This window comes from Diospyros lotus, chromosome 8 (genome assembly GCF_014633365.1).
Source record: "Diospyros lotus cultivar Yz01 chromosome 8, ASM1463336v1, whole genome shotgun sequence".
NCBI lineage: Eukaryota > Viridiplantae > Streptophyta > Magnoliopsida > Ericales > Ebenaceae > Diospyros > Diospyros lotus.
The window spans coordinates 23,000,472-23,017,122 of record NC_068345.1 but is presented as its reverse complement, the minus strand read 5'-3'; the positions used below and the strand labels follow the sequence as shown (position 1 = coordinate 23,017,122).

At 35.0% G+C, this 16,651-nt stretch overlaps 1 non-coding gene across 1 annotated transcript; it reads right to left on the bottom strand.

Annotated features, from left to right (window-relative positions):
- Nucleotides 1-223: 223 nt before the first annotated feature.
- Nucleotides 224-330, bottom strand: LOC127809034 (small nucleolar RNA R71). The gene has a single exon (XR_008025042.1). It is a non-coding gene; the product is annotated as a small nucleolar RNA R71 (small nucleolar RNA).
- Nucleotides 331-16,651: the final 16,321 nt, after the last annotated feature.

The following is a 16,651-nucleotide window of genomic DNA, read 5'->3' as shown; positions in this document are numbered from 1 at the left end:
GAACAATGACCCCAATGTTCACATGGCTATTTTTTTGGAGATTTGTGATACTTTTAAGCAAAATGGTGTCTCTAATGATGCAGTTAGACTTAGGCTATTTCCTTTTTCATTAAGAGATAAAGCTAAGTATTGGTTGAACTCTTTACCTACAGGGTCCATTACAGCATGGGATGATTTGGCACGTAAATTTCTCAATAAATTCTTTTCACCTGCAAAAACTGCAAAGATGAGGAATGATATAACCAATTTCATGCAGGCAGATATGAAGAATTTATACGAAGCATGGGAGCAGTTTAAAGAGTTGTTAAGAAGATGTCGTCATCATGGGCTTCCAAAGTGGTTAGTGGTTCAAACATTTTATAATGATTTAAATCATAACACCAGGATTACTATTGATGCAACTGCAGGAAGAGCTTTAATGGGAAAAGAGACTGATAAAGCTTATAACCTTCTTGAAGAGATGGCCAACAATAGCTATCAATGGTCATCTGAAAGATCTATACCAAGAAGAACAACTGGAGTACATGAGATTGATGCGATGACAGCATTGAATGCAAAGGTAGATAATATTTTAAGAAAATCGATCAGTTGAATATTGAATGTATTCAATCTTGTGTGCAGGTATGTGAGATTTGTGCGAGTCCTCATGTTACCCATGAGTGTCAACCAGGATATCTTTTGTACCTCAACCATTTGAGCAAGTCAATTATGTGGCTAATCAAGGAGGAAGACAATTCAATTCCAATGCAAACATTTATGAGGATGGAGGAATCACCCCAACCTTTCATAGTCCAATAATCAGAATGTGTTGAAGCCTCCAATAGGATTCCAACAATAGGAAAAGAAGCCTTCATTGGAAAATTTAGTGGCTACCATGGCTAAGACGACTTTAGATTATATGGCTAGAACAGACACTATGTTTCAAAATCAACAAGCTGCCAAATAGCTAATATGGTGAACAATAGAGCTCAAGGAACGCTGCCAAGCATAATAGAAAATAATCCAAAAGAGTAGTGCAAAGCAATAAAGTTGAGGAGTGGAAAGCAAGTGGGACAAGATGAAGAAGAAAAAGCTAAACTAGAAGAAGCTGGACATAATTTTCCAAAAATAGTTGATTGGGCCATTAGTGATCGAGATCAAAATGCGACTGAATCAGAAAACTTAAAATGTGAAGATCAACAGTCGATTGAAACTACAAAGTAGACACCGAAGTGGAAAATAGTGCAAGAAGAAAAGAAGCGAAAAGAAGAGGAAGATGCAAGGCAGGTTGAAAATATGAAGAAATATGTTCCCTTCCCTCAAAGATTGCAAAAGTAAAATGAAGATAGGAATTTTCTCAAATTTCTTGATGTATTTAAAAAATTGCATATTAACATTCCTTTTGCAGATGCATTGGCTCAAATGCAAAGTTATGCAAAGTTCTTGAAGGAAATTCTATCAAAGAAAAGGGGACTAGATGAGAATGAAACAATGACACTTACTGAGGAGTGCAGTGCCATTATCCAAAACAAGATGCCTCAGAAATTGAAAGATCCAGAGAGTTTTACTATACCATGCATTATTGGAAATTGTGAATTTAATAAAGCTCTTTGTGATCTAGGTGCTAGCATAAATTTGATGTCATATTTTTTGTTTAAAAAGCTAGGCCTTTGTGAAATTAAACATACTTTTGTTTCCTTGCAACTTGTTGACAGGTCCATTAAACATCCCATAAGAATGATAGAAGATGTCCTTGTTAAAGTTGCTAAATTTATTTTTCCTGTGAATTTTATTGTGCTTGAAATTGAAGAGGATAGGGAAATACCATTGATTTTAGGAAGACCATTCCTTGCAACAGGTAGAGCTTTAATTGATCTTGAACAAGTTAAGTTAACTTTGAGAATAGGGTTCGAAAAGGTGAATTTTAATGTTTTTCAGGCTTCTAAAGGATTGAATGATGATGACTCTTGTTTAGGAATTGATGTTCTTGATCATTGTGTAGATGAATATGTTGATAGTTTGCATGAGCCATTAGATGAAAAACTACTAACTATTGAAAGTGGTGACATGCAGGAACTAGAACGTGTGCAAAACACTACTATAAAGCCCAATGGAACTGATCAATTCGGTGAAGATGAAAAGAAGGCTTTTGAGCAGCTAAGGAAAGAATCTCGACTTTCTATTGAGGTACCTCCTAAGCTTGAATTAAAATCGTTACCATCACATTTGAGGTATGTATTCCTAGGTAAGTCTTCTACTCTTCCTGTTATTATTTCTGCACACTTAACAAAAGAAGAGGAAGAAGAACTTTTGAATGTATTAAGAAGACATATTAGAGCTTTAGGTTGGTCTATTGTTGATATCAAAGGTATTAGTCCTTCGTTTTGCATGCATAAGATCTTAATGGAAGATAATTTTAATCCATCTATTGAACATCAAAGAAGATTAAATCCAAACATGCAAAAAGTTGTTAGGGCTGAAATTATTAAATGGCTTGATGCTGGAATTATCTATCCTATTTCTGATAGTAGTTGGGTGAGTCCAATTCAAGTAGTACCGAAGAAGTGAGGAATAACTGTGGTTAAAAATGACAACAATGAATTGATTCCTACTAGGACAGTCACAGGGTGGCATGTTTGCATTGATTATAGAAAGTTAAATAACGCCACTAGAAAATATCACTTTCCTCTGCCTTTTATTGATCAAATGCTTGAAAGACTTGTTGAAAATAAATTTTATTGCTTCTTAGATGGATATTCTGATTATACACAAATTCCTAATGCACCTGAAGACCAAGAAAAGACTACTTTTACATGTCCATATGGCACTTTTTGTTTTTTAGGAGAATGCCATTTGGTTTGTGTAATGCACCTGCTACTTTTCAGCGGTGTATGATGGCAATTTTCCATGATATGATTGGAAATTTTATTGAAGTCTTTATGAATGATTTTTCAGTCTTTGGTGCTTCTTTTGATAATTGTTTGTCTAATCTCTCTAGAGTTTGCAGCAATGTGAAGACACTAATTTAATGTTAAATTGGGAAAAGTGTCATTTTATGGTGCAGGAAAGAATTGTGTTCGATTATAAGGTTTTCGAAAGAGGAATTGAGGTGGATAGAGAAAAGGTTGAAACAATGGAAAAATTACCACCTCCTACCACAGTTAAATGAGTGAGAAGTTTCTTGAGGCATGTAGGGTTCTACAGAAGATTTATAAGAGATTTCTCTAAAATCACTAAGCCTCTTTGTAATTTGTTAATTAAAGATATACCATTTAAATTTACTAATGAGTGCGTATTTGCTTTTAACAGGATAAAGGAAGAATTGACTTCAGCGCCTATCATGACTGCACCTGATTAGACTCTTCCTTTTGAATTGATGTGCGATTCTAGTAACTATGTAGTTGGAGCCGTATTGGGGCAGATAAAAGACAAGAAATTGCATGTCATATATTATGCCAACAGGACCTTAAATGATGCACAATTGAATTATGCAACCACTGAAAAGGAACTTTTAGCTATTGTTTTCGCTTTTGATAAACTTAGATCATATCTTATAGGAGCTAAAACAATAGTATACACTGATCATTCTGCAATTAAATATTTGTTAGCAAAGAAAGATGCTAAACCAAGGTTGATTAGATGGATTTTATTATTGCAAGAATTTGACTTGGAAATTAAAGATAAAAAGGGAGCTAAAAATTTGGTAGCTGGCCATTTATCAAGACTTGAAAGGGAGAATGCTCATGAAGAGGAAAGTCTACCCATCAACGAATCCTTCCCTGATGAACAATTGTATGCACTTCTGATTTCATCATGGCCCTAGTATGCTAATTGTGTGAATTATTTAGCAAGTGGTATTGTTCCTCATGATCTAACTTATCAACAGAAAAAGAAATTCTTTTCTGAAGTGAAAAATTATTTTTGGGATGATCCATACTTGTTTAAATATTACTCTGATCAACTTATTAGAAGATGTGTAAATGAAGATGAGGTTGTTAGTGTGCTTACTCATTGTCATTCTTTATAAACAAGAGATCACTTTGGACCCTCCAAAACTGCGACTAAGGTGCTTCAAAGTGGTTTTTATTGGCCCACCATATTTAAAGATGCATACGCATTTGTTCATTCATGTGATAGGTGCCAAAAAACAGGTAATGTGTCTCGTAGAAATGAAATGCCTTTAACTAACATTTTAAAAGTTGAGTTATTTGATGTTTGGGGTATTGACTTTATGGGACTTTTTCCTTCATCATTTAAAAACCAATACATTCTTATCGCTGTTGATTATGTTTCTAAATGGGTAGAAGTAGTTGCACTTCCTTCAAATGATTCTAAAAGTGTGATTAAGTATTTTAAGAAGAATATCTTCTCTCGTTTTAGAGTTCCTAGGGCAATTATCAGTGATGGAGGTAAACATTTTTGTAATCGCTTACTAGATTCTTTACTAGCCAAATATGGGGTTACCCACAAGGTTGCTACACTGTATCATCCTCAAACTAGTGGCCAGGTAGAGATTTCTAACAGAGAAATTAAGAGCATATTGGAGAAAACAGTAAATACCTCTAGAAAAGATTGGTCTCATAAATTAGATGATGCATTATGGGCATATAGGACCGCATTTAAAACACCTATTGGTATGTCCCCTTATCGTCTAGTTTATGGAAAAACATATCACTTGCCTGTGGAATTAGAGCATAAAGCATAATGGGCTATTAGATTCTTGAATTTTGATATGAATGCTTGTGGTAAGAAAAGATTGTTGCAACTGAATGAGATGGATGAGTTCAGATTAAATGCTTATGAGAATGCTAAGATTTATAAGGAGAGAACTAAGTAATGGCATGATAAGCATATTGTAAATTGTGATTTTCAAATTGGTCAAATGGTGTTATTATATAACTCTCGTTTGAGATTATTTCTAGGAAAATTAAAATCACGATGGTCAGGCCCTTTTACTATCACCCGAATTTTTTCTAATGGTGCAATTGAAGTTCAACGTGGTGATAAAGTTTTCAAAGTTAATGGGCAGCGTTTGAAGCCATACATCAATGGAAGTCTAATTCCCTAAAAGACTTCCATCCAACTCATTTGAAGACCAAAGCTCCAAAAGTCTAGTTTTAGACTATAAATTAAGCATGTTTTTACCTCTTGATTTTTGTCTTCTTGTTATTATTTCTTTTCTCATTGATTTTTTTTTCCTTTTGTAGGTTTGAAAGTAGGAGACAAGAAGACTTTTTGTGGACATTTTTTTCACATTTAAGGGGAGTATTTCTTTCATGTTCTTTTGCTTCACATTGAGGACAATGTGTTAAATAAGTTTGGGGGGGGGGGGGGTAAAAGTATTGATTGTTGTGTTGTTTTTGTTGCATATGTGTGTGTTTAATGTGAAGATTTTGGTGGAACTTATATCAAGTGCACATTTGGCCAACCCCAAGCCTAAAAAAATAAATAAATAAAATAAAATAAAAATGAAAGAAAAAAATAAAGAAAACTTGTTATTTGGAATCATGATTTGCATTTGGGTTCTTTATTATGTTTAACATTGAGTCTTTGATTTGGAAGGAACAATATCTTATAAAGTAAGATTAAGCATATTTGGGTTTTTATGATCGTTGAAGTATATGTTCTTTACGAAATCATGTAAATTGTGTGACTATGCATGAAAGATAAATATAATGTTTTTCTTGTGATTATTCCTTCTGAACTAGGCCTAAACAAAGTTTAAGTAAATAGAGTGACTAATGTTGAGCGAGATGGAGCATAAAATGCACTCGTTCAATTAGAAAAAAAAAAAAGAAAAAAAAAAAGAGAGAGAGAAGAGAAAAAAAAAAACCATACTTTGCTACATTTGTTTGTAGTAGTGAGAAATGATGGTTGCAAGAATAGTTGTTGCACTATTCGATCGCATGAATTTTTGAACTTGGGAATGCAAGTATGCTTAGTTTTCTTTATTTGCTATTGTTGTATTTTGGATTGAGGATTTAGATGTGGACATAACAAATGATTTAAATCTGATAAATGATTCCAAATATATGTTTTGTGCTTTGAGTATAGAATTTATTTTTTTTTGCTTGAGGACAAGCAAAAAGTTAAGTGTGGAGTATTTGATAGGATTTAATTGTATGTGTATTTTTATCTACTTTTTATCTTAATCTTGTATGATTTTTCCTATATAAAATGTGCGTTTATATAGATTTTACATTATTTTAATCTCTTTTTGTAGGAACCCAACAAATGATGTTATTTCGAAGATTTAGGCATAAAAAGAAAAGAAAAAAAAGATATTATAAAATTAATATTTTAAATTAATATTATAATATAATTAAAGTTAATATAATTAATAGTATATTAAATATTATATTTTATATTATATATTATATTATTTATATATATTATATTAAATTATATTACTTATATTATGTGGGCGTGAGTGTGTGGTTTGTGTGTGTGTATAATAATATATTAATATAATAAATGGAGTTCCAATTGCATTCATGCCCTCATGCCCTAGGTATATATATATAAAATAAGAACAGGGAATTGAGGGAGCAGCGGCCGTGCATCATATATACATATATATAATAAGAGATTAAGAAAAGGTGAAGGGGGGTTGGTGGCACAGGAGTGAAGGAAATTGAAGGAAGGATTTGGACGCAGCAGAGTGGCGCACGGGAAGTCAAGGCTCACGCACAGTGAAGATCGCATATTGTAGCGGCGGAGGAATTTCTTGAATGTCATTCTTCATTCAGTTTATTTTTATTTTATTAATTTCATTATAAACTAATTTTATTTAACTAGAGATTGAGATGAAGCTTGTTATAAATTCTTGATTTTTATTGATTGGGTTTCGTCAAGTGATTTTAATTATTTATTACTTGTTCTTAATGCGATTAAGTAATTTAACTATTATTTAATTAATTTTGTACTATAATTTGAGACCGAGAGGTGATTTTCATAACAGGTTAAAGTAATAAATTTCATAAAATAGATAATTGATAAGGGATTTGATAATTGAATCTTACGAGGAATAATAAATTGAAACTTAACAATGAATTTTGATTTGTCATAACTATTGGAAAATAGGTTGATTGTTAATAAATTAATATTTAATTAGGTTAGTAAATCTTGAGAAAGACGCTAGCCAATTTAGATATTCACCCTATTGAATTGATAGAAACCCAATTGATTGAATATTAAAATAGATTAATAAGTGGATTTAAAACACTCTCTAGGTGAAAATTAAGTTTTTTTTTTTAAATTTGAATTTAATTTTAGTTCTTATTACTTTAATTTATTCAAAATCATCTCTTTTTATAGTCTAAATAATATTAAAGTTAATCTAATTTTGGTACTTAATCCAATTCTCGTGAGATCGACACTCTACTCATTCATTATATTACTTGTGCGATTTGTATACTTGCAAAGTAGACTAACAGATATATATATACTTTCAATGTTTACAAAATCTTCTATATTTATTTTTGAAATCAATTTTTTGTGTTTGTTTTTAAATCAAATGTGTTAAAGAGTATCAAAGTATTTTTCATATCAATAAACACTTCATTTGAAGCCAAAACCATCTACTATGTTAGAACTATTGATCGTTTTGTACTTTTAATTTTTGGACTGTCGAAGCAAGGCAAAATTGTTAACAAGTTTCCTCCAATTGTCGATTGGTTATGGCTTTTTAATAAAAACAGTCGACATTTTCTATGAACTGTTGACAAGCATTTTTTATGCTCTCTGTTGTTTTAATTTTAGTGCATTTTCAGTCGATCGTGACTATATAGCGTCGACCTTTACGAAAAACTATTAACTTGTTGTTTAAAACAATCGACCTTTTATTAAAAGAAGTAGACCTCTTTTATAAAAAGTCGACCATTTGCCCAAAGCCAATATGAGCTTCAAATCTTTGGAAGAAAATTGTCAACCAATTTAGTGAAACTGTTGACTATTTCCTTCACTAACATTCTGTAACAACTAGTTTTTTCCATGCTTCTATGGCTCTAAATGGTTAGTTTTTCTTTATGTATTGGGATAAGCCTATAAATACAGTCTAATGAAACACTCGTGAAAGTTAATGTGTAATATTCTAGTATTTTGAGAATAATAATAATTAATTTTTTTGTATTTAAAATATTTTTACATCTATTGAAGATTATAATTGAGAAAACTAATGGGTTTAGAGTTAGTAGGCTAAGTTGAAAAGGGAAATGCTAAGTAAATGGGCTTAGAGCTAGTGGGCTAAGTTGAAAAAAAAAAGAAATGCTAAGTAAATAGGTTTAGAGTTAGTAAACTAAGAAAATGAGTTTAAAATTAATGAACTAAATGAAAGAATAATCTATTCAAAAGAAGATTTAGTGGAAAATAACTAAAAGTGTGACAAAATAATTAAAGATAATGGGTGAAATAATTGAGAAATATGGGAGACAAAGTAGGGTGTGGGCAAATAATAAAAAATAATGGATAAAATAATTGAGAAATGTGGAAGACAAAGTAAGGTGTGGACAAATAATTAAAGATAATGGGTGAAATAATTGAGAAATGTGGAAGACCAAGTAGGGTGTAGACAAATAATTAAATATTATGAATGAGATTTAGTGAAAAATAATTAAGAAATGTGACAAAATAATTAAAGATAATGGGTAAAATAATTGAGAAATGTGGAAGACAAAGTAGGGTGTGGATAAATAATAAAAAATAATGGGTGAAATAATTGAGAAATGTGAGAGACAAAGTAGGGTGTGAACAAATAATTAAAGATTATAGGTGAGATTTAGTAAAAAATAATTAAGAAAGGTAACAAATAATTAAAGATAGTGGATTACTGCAATTACGCTAAGCTTAATTTAACCTTTTATAAATAGAGAAAACTTCAAAAATTGGCTTAATAGCAGTTATAAGTACTGAATTAACTGCAGGGAATGCCTTGGAGTAAAATTGTCTAAGAAAAATAATATGGTTTCGATGAGCGTTTCGAGATAAGATTTATGGTATCGAAAGAAATCAGATTGGGAACGGTTTTCGGTACAGCTAAAATGCAGCTACCATTTAGGCTGCAAAATCGAATTATTATAGGAGACTCCCAAAAAATCAATGAAACCCTAGGGGGCTTCGGTTTTTCGTAATGAGCAACCCTTCAGTGGTTTTGAGATGAAACAAAGGTCCCGAGAGAACGCAAAAGCGAAATCGTTTATATCGAGTAAAATTTAAGTTATTAATTGTGAATTTTTGATATTGTAATGCAAATTAATTTAAGGTTTAAGAGCATAATTGTAATTAGGGAATTGCTCAAGTGTAATAAGAGATGAAATTTGAGATGTAAATGTGTAATTTCTCTATTATAGTGTAGTATATAATTATATATATATAGTTATATGTGTGTGCGCATGTGGGCGTGAAGGGCCAGTAGGCGTGAATGGCCAATGGCCAGCTTTTATGAAGCTTTAATGGCTGAGATTTTGGCTGCAAATTGGAAGATAATGACAACTGGAATTGAGGAAGATAACTGCAGCTGGATTTAAGGAAGATTGGCAGCAAGATTTAAGGGATTATGTAATTAATGATGTATGATATATATATATACACGCAATGGCTGCCTATAAATTGGCAGTGATCGAGGACCGAGAGATGCAAGGGAGAAAGAGCTTGGGCTGAGAAATCCGAGAGAAGCAAGGGAGAGAGAGGGAGAGAGAGAGAGAGAGAGATAGAGAAAGAGAGTTGGAAGGGAGATGGAGGCGCGCCCATGGCAGCCGCGAAGCTACTATTGCAGCAGCCATGGCCGCGGCCATGGCAACCTGTACCGAGCGAATGGCGGTGAAGCGATGCTGAACGGCGTGAGCGGGAGGTCGAAGATGGCCAGCGGAGCAAGGTCGGCAAGGCAATGGGCAGCAGCAAGTGGCTGGGCATGGCCGAGGAGCTGGTTGCAAGCATGAGAGGAAGAAGAAGAAGAAGAAAAGAAGAAGAAAGAAAGAAAAGAAAAGAGGAAGAAGAAAAGAGAAGATGAAGTTGCAAGCGCAGGAGCAGGGGAGCTGGAGGAAGAAGATGAAGTGGAGAAAGAAAAGAAAAAGAAAAAGAAAAGAAAGAAAAGAAAAAAGAAAGAAAAAGAAGAAAAATAGCAAAAATTCTCGAAAAAATATCCCAAAAAATGGGATTTAGATATTTACTAATAATCTAGAGATTTTGGGCGAGAAAATAGTTTGGGCACGCGTTTCGAAGATATGACACGCATACCGAGGAAGCTTGAGGGGCTAAATCAAGGTGAGTAAAATTCCTAGAAAATTTAAAAAATTCAGGAATATTATTTTATGAATTGTCGTAGTTAAATATTTGAGAAAATATTTTATAAATATTTAGTTTGGATTTATTAAGAAAAATAGGAAGAAATAGAGAGAAAATTAAAGAAAATGCAAGAAATTATGAAAAAATAGGTTTTAATATTTATTTAAATAAATTTGGTAATTAGGATTCTTTGAGACTTAAGTTAAAGTGAGTTGTGTGAATTTTTAGGTTGGCACACGAATCGAGGTGATACACTTATTTCGAGGCAATGTACGAATATCGAGGTAAGTGGTACTTCCCAACTGATTTTAATTTTATGGAAAATAGTTGGTTGTAACTGATTTATGTTTCAAACCTCAATCTTCGGGAATGCTTACATCATATTGACATACTCTAATATGTATTTATCACGTAGACAGCACACATGACATGCTATGAAAATACATACGTATACGTTGATATCATTGATCACACGCATTGAGGCCATAAGGAGTACGAACTAGCGTCGCTACCTTACCAAGAGTGCCCCCTTATACCCTGGCTTCGAAAGAGGTGGCTATAAAAATGGTAAGTAGCACAAGGGGTATAGTTGACACCTACGATGAGTAAGACATTGCATACACACATGATAAAATATTTTGTACCCTTACTTAGATGATTCATCATCTAACTTGTGTTTTTTCCCTAGAATATTCAAACGTTCTAGATGGAGATTGTAGCAAATACGAGGACGAATGAGGCATAAAATGACACTTAGTAGAGTGCATGAGGAATGAAATATACGTTATATAGCCCATGTATTTAAGTTCTGCTACTTTGAAATCTGAATGTTTTGAGGAATGATGATGTAAGATATGATTAATGTTAAAATATCAGGTTTGATCTTTGTTCCCGCATTTTATGTGTATAATGATTCTTTTTTGAGAAAATGAATGGGAATTCTGGGACGGATTCGAGAATGGTGTGGTTTAGAATTAGTTGAAAGAAAAAAAATTTATTATCCCAGAATTGTCCCAAGTTATAACGCGCTCGAAAAAGCGGAGCGTTACAAAAAAGATTTGGGAAGAAGGAGTGAGGAAGAGAAATTTGGGCACATCAAAGAGAAGTTTGAAGAAAGTATTACAAAGTAAGTATAAATATTACAAATAGATGGAAGTTGATAATATTTTCTTTTATCTTATTATGTTTAATTTTTTGAAAAAAAATCCAAAAAAAAAAATTAGGTGTTTTATTTTATGAATTATTATGGAAGAAATTTTAGAAGAATATGGAAGGAAATATTTATTTGGTGATTTTTGAAAAAAAAGGTAATTTCTAAAATGTGCCCTATGATTTGATAGTATGTCTATATGTTAAATACAATGCATGTTTCAAGGTATGTTTCGACATGTTGACATGATATGATGCGTGCATATGTCACATAAATGCATTTATATAATATGATGATGATATGCATATGTTCATGTGTAATCCATCGTTGCTCATGCATCGCATATGTTTGAGAGTATGGGCAGGTATCGCTGTTTTACCAAGGGTGCACCCATACACCTCGGCCTGGAAAGAGCTGGTTGTAGAAAATAGAAGTCATATCAGAAACGAAGGAAATGAAGACATGTGATGGCACATGTTGAAGTGCGTAAATGTATTGGTTATGCATATAACCTATCATGTTTATGTTCTGCTATGTTATCCATGATGTTGATTATGATATTTTCTGTAAGAACCCGTATTTCGTAAAGTTGCCACGTAATTTAGGCAAGCTTAGAATACTGAACAATTGGTTTGATAACAGTTATATGTATCGAATCAACTGCAGGGAATGCCTCGGAGTGAAATTGTCTATGAAAAATGATATGGTCTCGATGAGCATTCTGAGATAAGATTTATGGTGTCGAAAGAAATCGGATCGGGAACGATTTTCGGTATAGCTAAAATATAACTGTCATTTAGGCTGCAAAACTGAATCATTATAGGAGACTCCCAAAAAATCAACGGAACCCTAGGGGGGCTCCGATTTTGCGTAAAGAGCAACCCTTCAGTGATTTCGGGATGAAACAATAGCCCGGTTGGGATTCTGGGGAAAAATTGCCCTTATCGAGTAATATTAAATTATTAATTTTATGCTTTCGGTATTGAAATGAAAATTTAATCGATATTTGAGGACATGGTTGCAATAAGGAAATTACTCAAGTGATATTAGATGAAATTTGGGGATTAAAAGTGTGATTTTGGTGTATTATATAATATATATATATATATACATCTCGTGCGTGCTGTGTGTGCATGGGATGACAGCCATACCACTGCAAACTCACCCATGCCCTGCAACTCCAAATCCCATGCCCTGTAAGATTGTAGCCATGTCTCTCTGCAAGCTTTGGAAGATTTTGCACGCCAAGTTGCTAGAGTGGTGCCCAACCTTCGTCGGCTATAAATAGGAAGAAGAATCGAAGAGCTAGGCAAAGTAAATCAATGAGGGAGAGAAAGAGGCTGAATTCTGCCATGGTGTAGTAGCTTCAAGCTGCTGTGGTAGTGGCCGATCAAGAGCAAAGAAGGAAGCATTAAAGAGAAGCTGAGAGGGAGAGAATGGAGAGCGAGGAAGAGGGATGGAGGCGCGGCCATGGCAGCTGCGAAGCTGCTGTTGTAGCAGTCATGGCCACGGCCATGGTAGCATCCGCGACGAGCAGGGGGGGTCGAGGCAGCAAGGTGTGGCACGGAGGCAACTGGAGGCAACTGGAGGCCCGAGCGGCGGCAGTAGGGGCGGTCGTAGGTGGCCTGGGATGGCTGGTTTCAGCCATGGAAGCACGTAAGCGCTGGTTCGCGCATGCAGAAGCAGGGGAAAGAAGAAGAAGAAGAAGAAGAAGAAGAAGAAGAAGAAGAAGAAGGCAGAAGAAAAAGAAGAAAGAAAAAGAAAAGAAAGAGAAAAAAAAAATAAAGAAGAAAGAAAACAAGAGATTGTGGCATGGCTGCTGGAGGAAGAAGCAGAGGCGCAAAGAAGATGAAGTGGGGAAGAAGATGAAAAGAAAAGAAAAAAAAAAGAAAAGAAAATGAAAAGAAAAATATAGAAAAATGACGAAAAATCTTAGAAAATTCCTGAAAAATAGGATTTGGAGATTAAGTAATATTTCAGATATTTTGGGAGAGAAAACTGGTTCGGGCACACGTTTCGGGGATATGACACACATACCGAGGAAGCCTGAGAAACTAAATAAAGGTGAGTAAAATTTTCTAGAAAATTTTAGAAATTTAGAAATATTATTTTATGAATTTTCACAATGAAATATTTGATAAAATATTTGAGAAATATTTAGTTTGGATTTATTGTGGAAAAATAGGAAGAAATAGAGAGAAAATTAAAGAAAATGTAAGAAATTATGAAAAATAGATTTTAATACTTATTAAATAATTGTGGTGATTAGGATGCTTTAAGGCTTAAGTTGAAGTGACTGGTGCGAATTTTGAGATTGGCATGCAAATTGAGGCAATGCACAAATTTCGAGACAAGCCCGATGTAACATCCCAAAATTTGAGAAATAAATAATGATTATTAATTTTGGTGTTTGACGTCATTATGGAGTATTTGAGAAATTAAGAGAAAATATTTATTTATGTTATTTTGAGAAAATGAGTAAATAAGGTAATTAATAATTCTTGCATTTATGGAGATTATTGGTTAATTGTGAGTTTAAAGAAAATATTAAGTTATTTGGAGATTTATGGAAAAATAAAAATTTATATTGTTTTGTGAAATAAGGAAAAAATTAAAATAAATTAATTTGCTTGAATTTTTGAAAACTCGGGCCTAAGTGGAATAGGAGGAAAATCAGATGTGGGGTGTATGTGGGATCCAAGGAAGTTTTAGGGGTGCTGGTGCAAATTTCGAAAATGGGCTGAGGTTCACCTTAAGTTTAAGATGGGGCGTTTATATGTTGAAGGGAGCAGCTGGCCGGGTGGTTCGCGCGTGCAAGGTGGAGGGGCAGGTCGTAGGTTCGAGCTAAGCGGAGAGCAGGCGTGCGGCTGGGAGAAAATGCTGATTTTTAATCAGCAAGCCCAGCCCCAAAACAACGCTGTTTTGGGGTAAGGCAATGGGCAGCCAGCCGCGGCCACGTGGCGCGCGCTGGTGCGCCCACGCTGCTGCTCTCCCACGCCTATGTTTTGCACGAATTTTTAGGCCAATTTGGCCATGTATTTTAGCCGATTTTTCTTGTGTATTTGGTCGTGTAATTGACTGCTATTTGTGCTTCAAATTGAAGCTAAATTAGAGGGATCAGAGAGTGAAACAAAGAGCATTTAAGAGAGAAAACAGACGTGAGGCAGCGAGGAAAAAGGAGAAAATAGAAGAGAAATTTAGGAAAAATAATTTTTCTCCGTGCAATTGAAGATCTGAAGGGCGAAGTAGGTTAGTCAGCTTCTCTTAAACCCTTTTTACGGATTAAATCTTATTTTTAGGCTGTATTTTGGGTTATTTTAGTGATATTATTATTTTGCAGTCTACGGGCATTTAAGGCTAAAAATCTGCAAATTAAGGCAGGATCTCTTTGCTCTCTAATTTTTAGTAGCCTCTTATACCCATAATATCTTTGATTTTATACCGATTTAGTTAGATTATTGAAGATGCATGTATGGGTTTTACACCGAAGCTTACTTGAGTTAGTAAAATTTATTTATTTGTGCAGCGGCTGAGCAAAGAGGTGGGAATCTACTATTAAAAGGCAAGCTCCTAACCCTTTCCTCCTGTTCTTTAATTCCCGTGAGAGACTCCGAGGTTTCTCATATTTTATGCCCTCCCTTACTCTAATTCGGCGCCTAGCTTTATTTATTTATATTTATTTGCTTTAATTTAAATTAAATCCGGGGCTTCTAGAATTTTCTACATGGGTTTGTACCACCCCCAGTCCTTTCGGAATGATGCCGAACCCAACTTAGGGACTAGGTACATAGTTGTGCGAATTTATTTACGATTTTCTCGAATTTATTTGTGGTTCGGATAGAGCTATCGAACAGTAGGGCAGGGGTCGGCTGGTTGGTGACGTGGAATAGACTACTATACGGCCCTGGAGTGGACCGTCAGGTAGACACTCCTAGTCACTGACCGTTGACCGGTGCCAGACACTGCTGACTAGCTCTGCCATTATGTGACTTGCTACATGATTCGATATATTGTTTTATCGTTCATGGTTTGATATCCACATGGGTGCGGGATGCATGTTGGGATATAAATTTATTGAGTATGCTTGGACACAGACATTCTAGCTTCGTTAGGTTGCTTCCAGCACGGGCACATGCATTGCGTATGGTTTACTATGTGGGCGGAGCATGGCCTGATGCCTGGATTTATGGGCCTTAGTGTATCACGTTGATGCTCACTATGCCATTGCATTTCTATGTGCATTGCATGGTTACTGATAATTATTAGTTCTCACACGGGAAGATCGTTCTGAGGGAGCCTATGGCTCAGGTGTCGGGAGTACCGACACGAACACATGGGTGGCGAGAGCTCCGACCCGGGGCGGCGCGCACAGGCTGCTGGAGATATTTGTTGCCTTTCAAAGCAGCGACAGGTTGGTATGGGACTTGGGTGCTGTGTGTCTTGTGTGGGCCCCAAGGACCAGTATGTGCTTTTATTATGTTATACTATTATATTGTAGCGTCTCATGGCTTGTGTGTACTTGGGGGTTGGTGTTCTGGAGAAGTTTACTGGTTCTATGCAGCCTTCAGCCTTTCTTTTCTCATGCTTGCTGAGTCTCTCGACTTACTTTGTTTTTCCATCATTCCAGGTAGTGGCAGCGTGAGTCAAGGGCAAGGGAGTCAGCTTCTAGCAGCAGAATCGGTATGGTGTACAGGTAGTCCCGTTTATCCCTGTCAACTCTGATGTTTGAGTAGGGTTTACTTTATTATTTTTACTGTGCCAGGTCTTTCCTCGAGTCTCGTGTATGTCGGCACGAGAGTCTGTGTTCATTTATTTCTCATGTAACCGCTGTGTTAGCGGGATACCCGTAGTGCATGCATGTATTTAGCTCCACTTCCGCTATTCTTTTTTTTGTGTATGCATGCTAGGGTGGTTCTTGTTTTGTGTTCCATTCCTTCTTTCCTCTTTCGTAGGCGCTCCCGTTCGAGTAGTCCGGGTGGTTAGGGATATCCGGGCGGGGGTGCTTACACCCGAATATCGAGGTAGCTCGATAAGCTTGAGAAGGTAAATGGTACTTCCCAATTGGATTTAGTTTTATGGAAAATGGTTGGTTGTAGGTGATTTATGTTTCAAACCCCGATCCTCGGGAATGCTTTCATCATATTGACATGCTCTGATATGTATCCATCACATAGATTGCATATATGACATGCTATGAAATGCATATGTACACGTTGATATCATTGATTACGCGCATTGTGG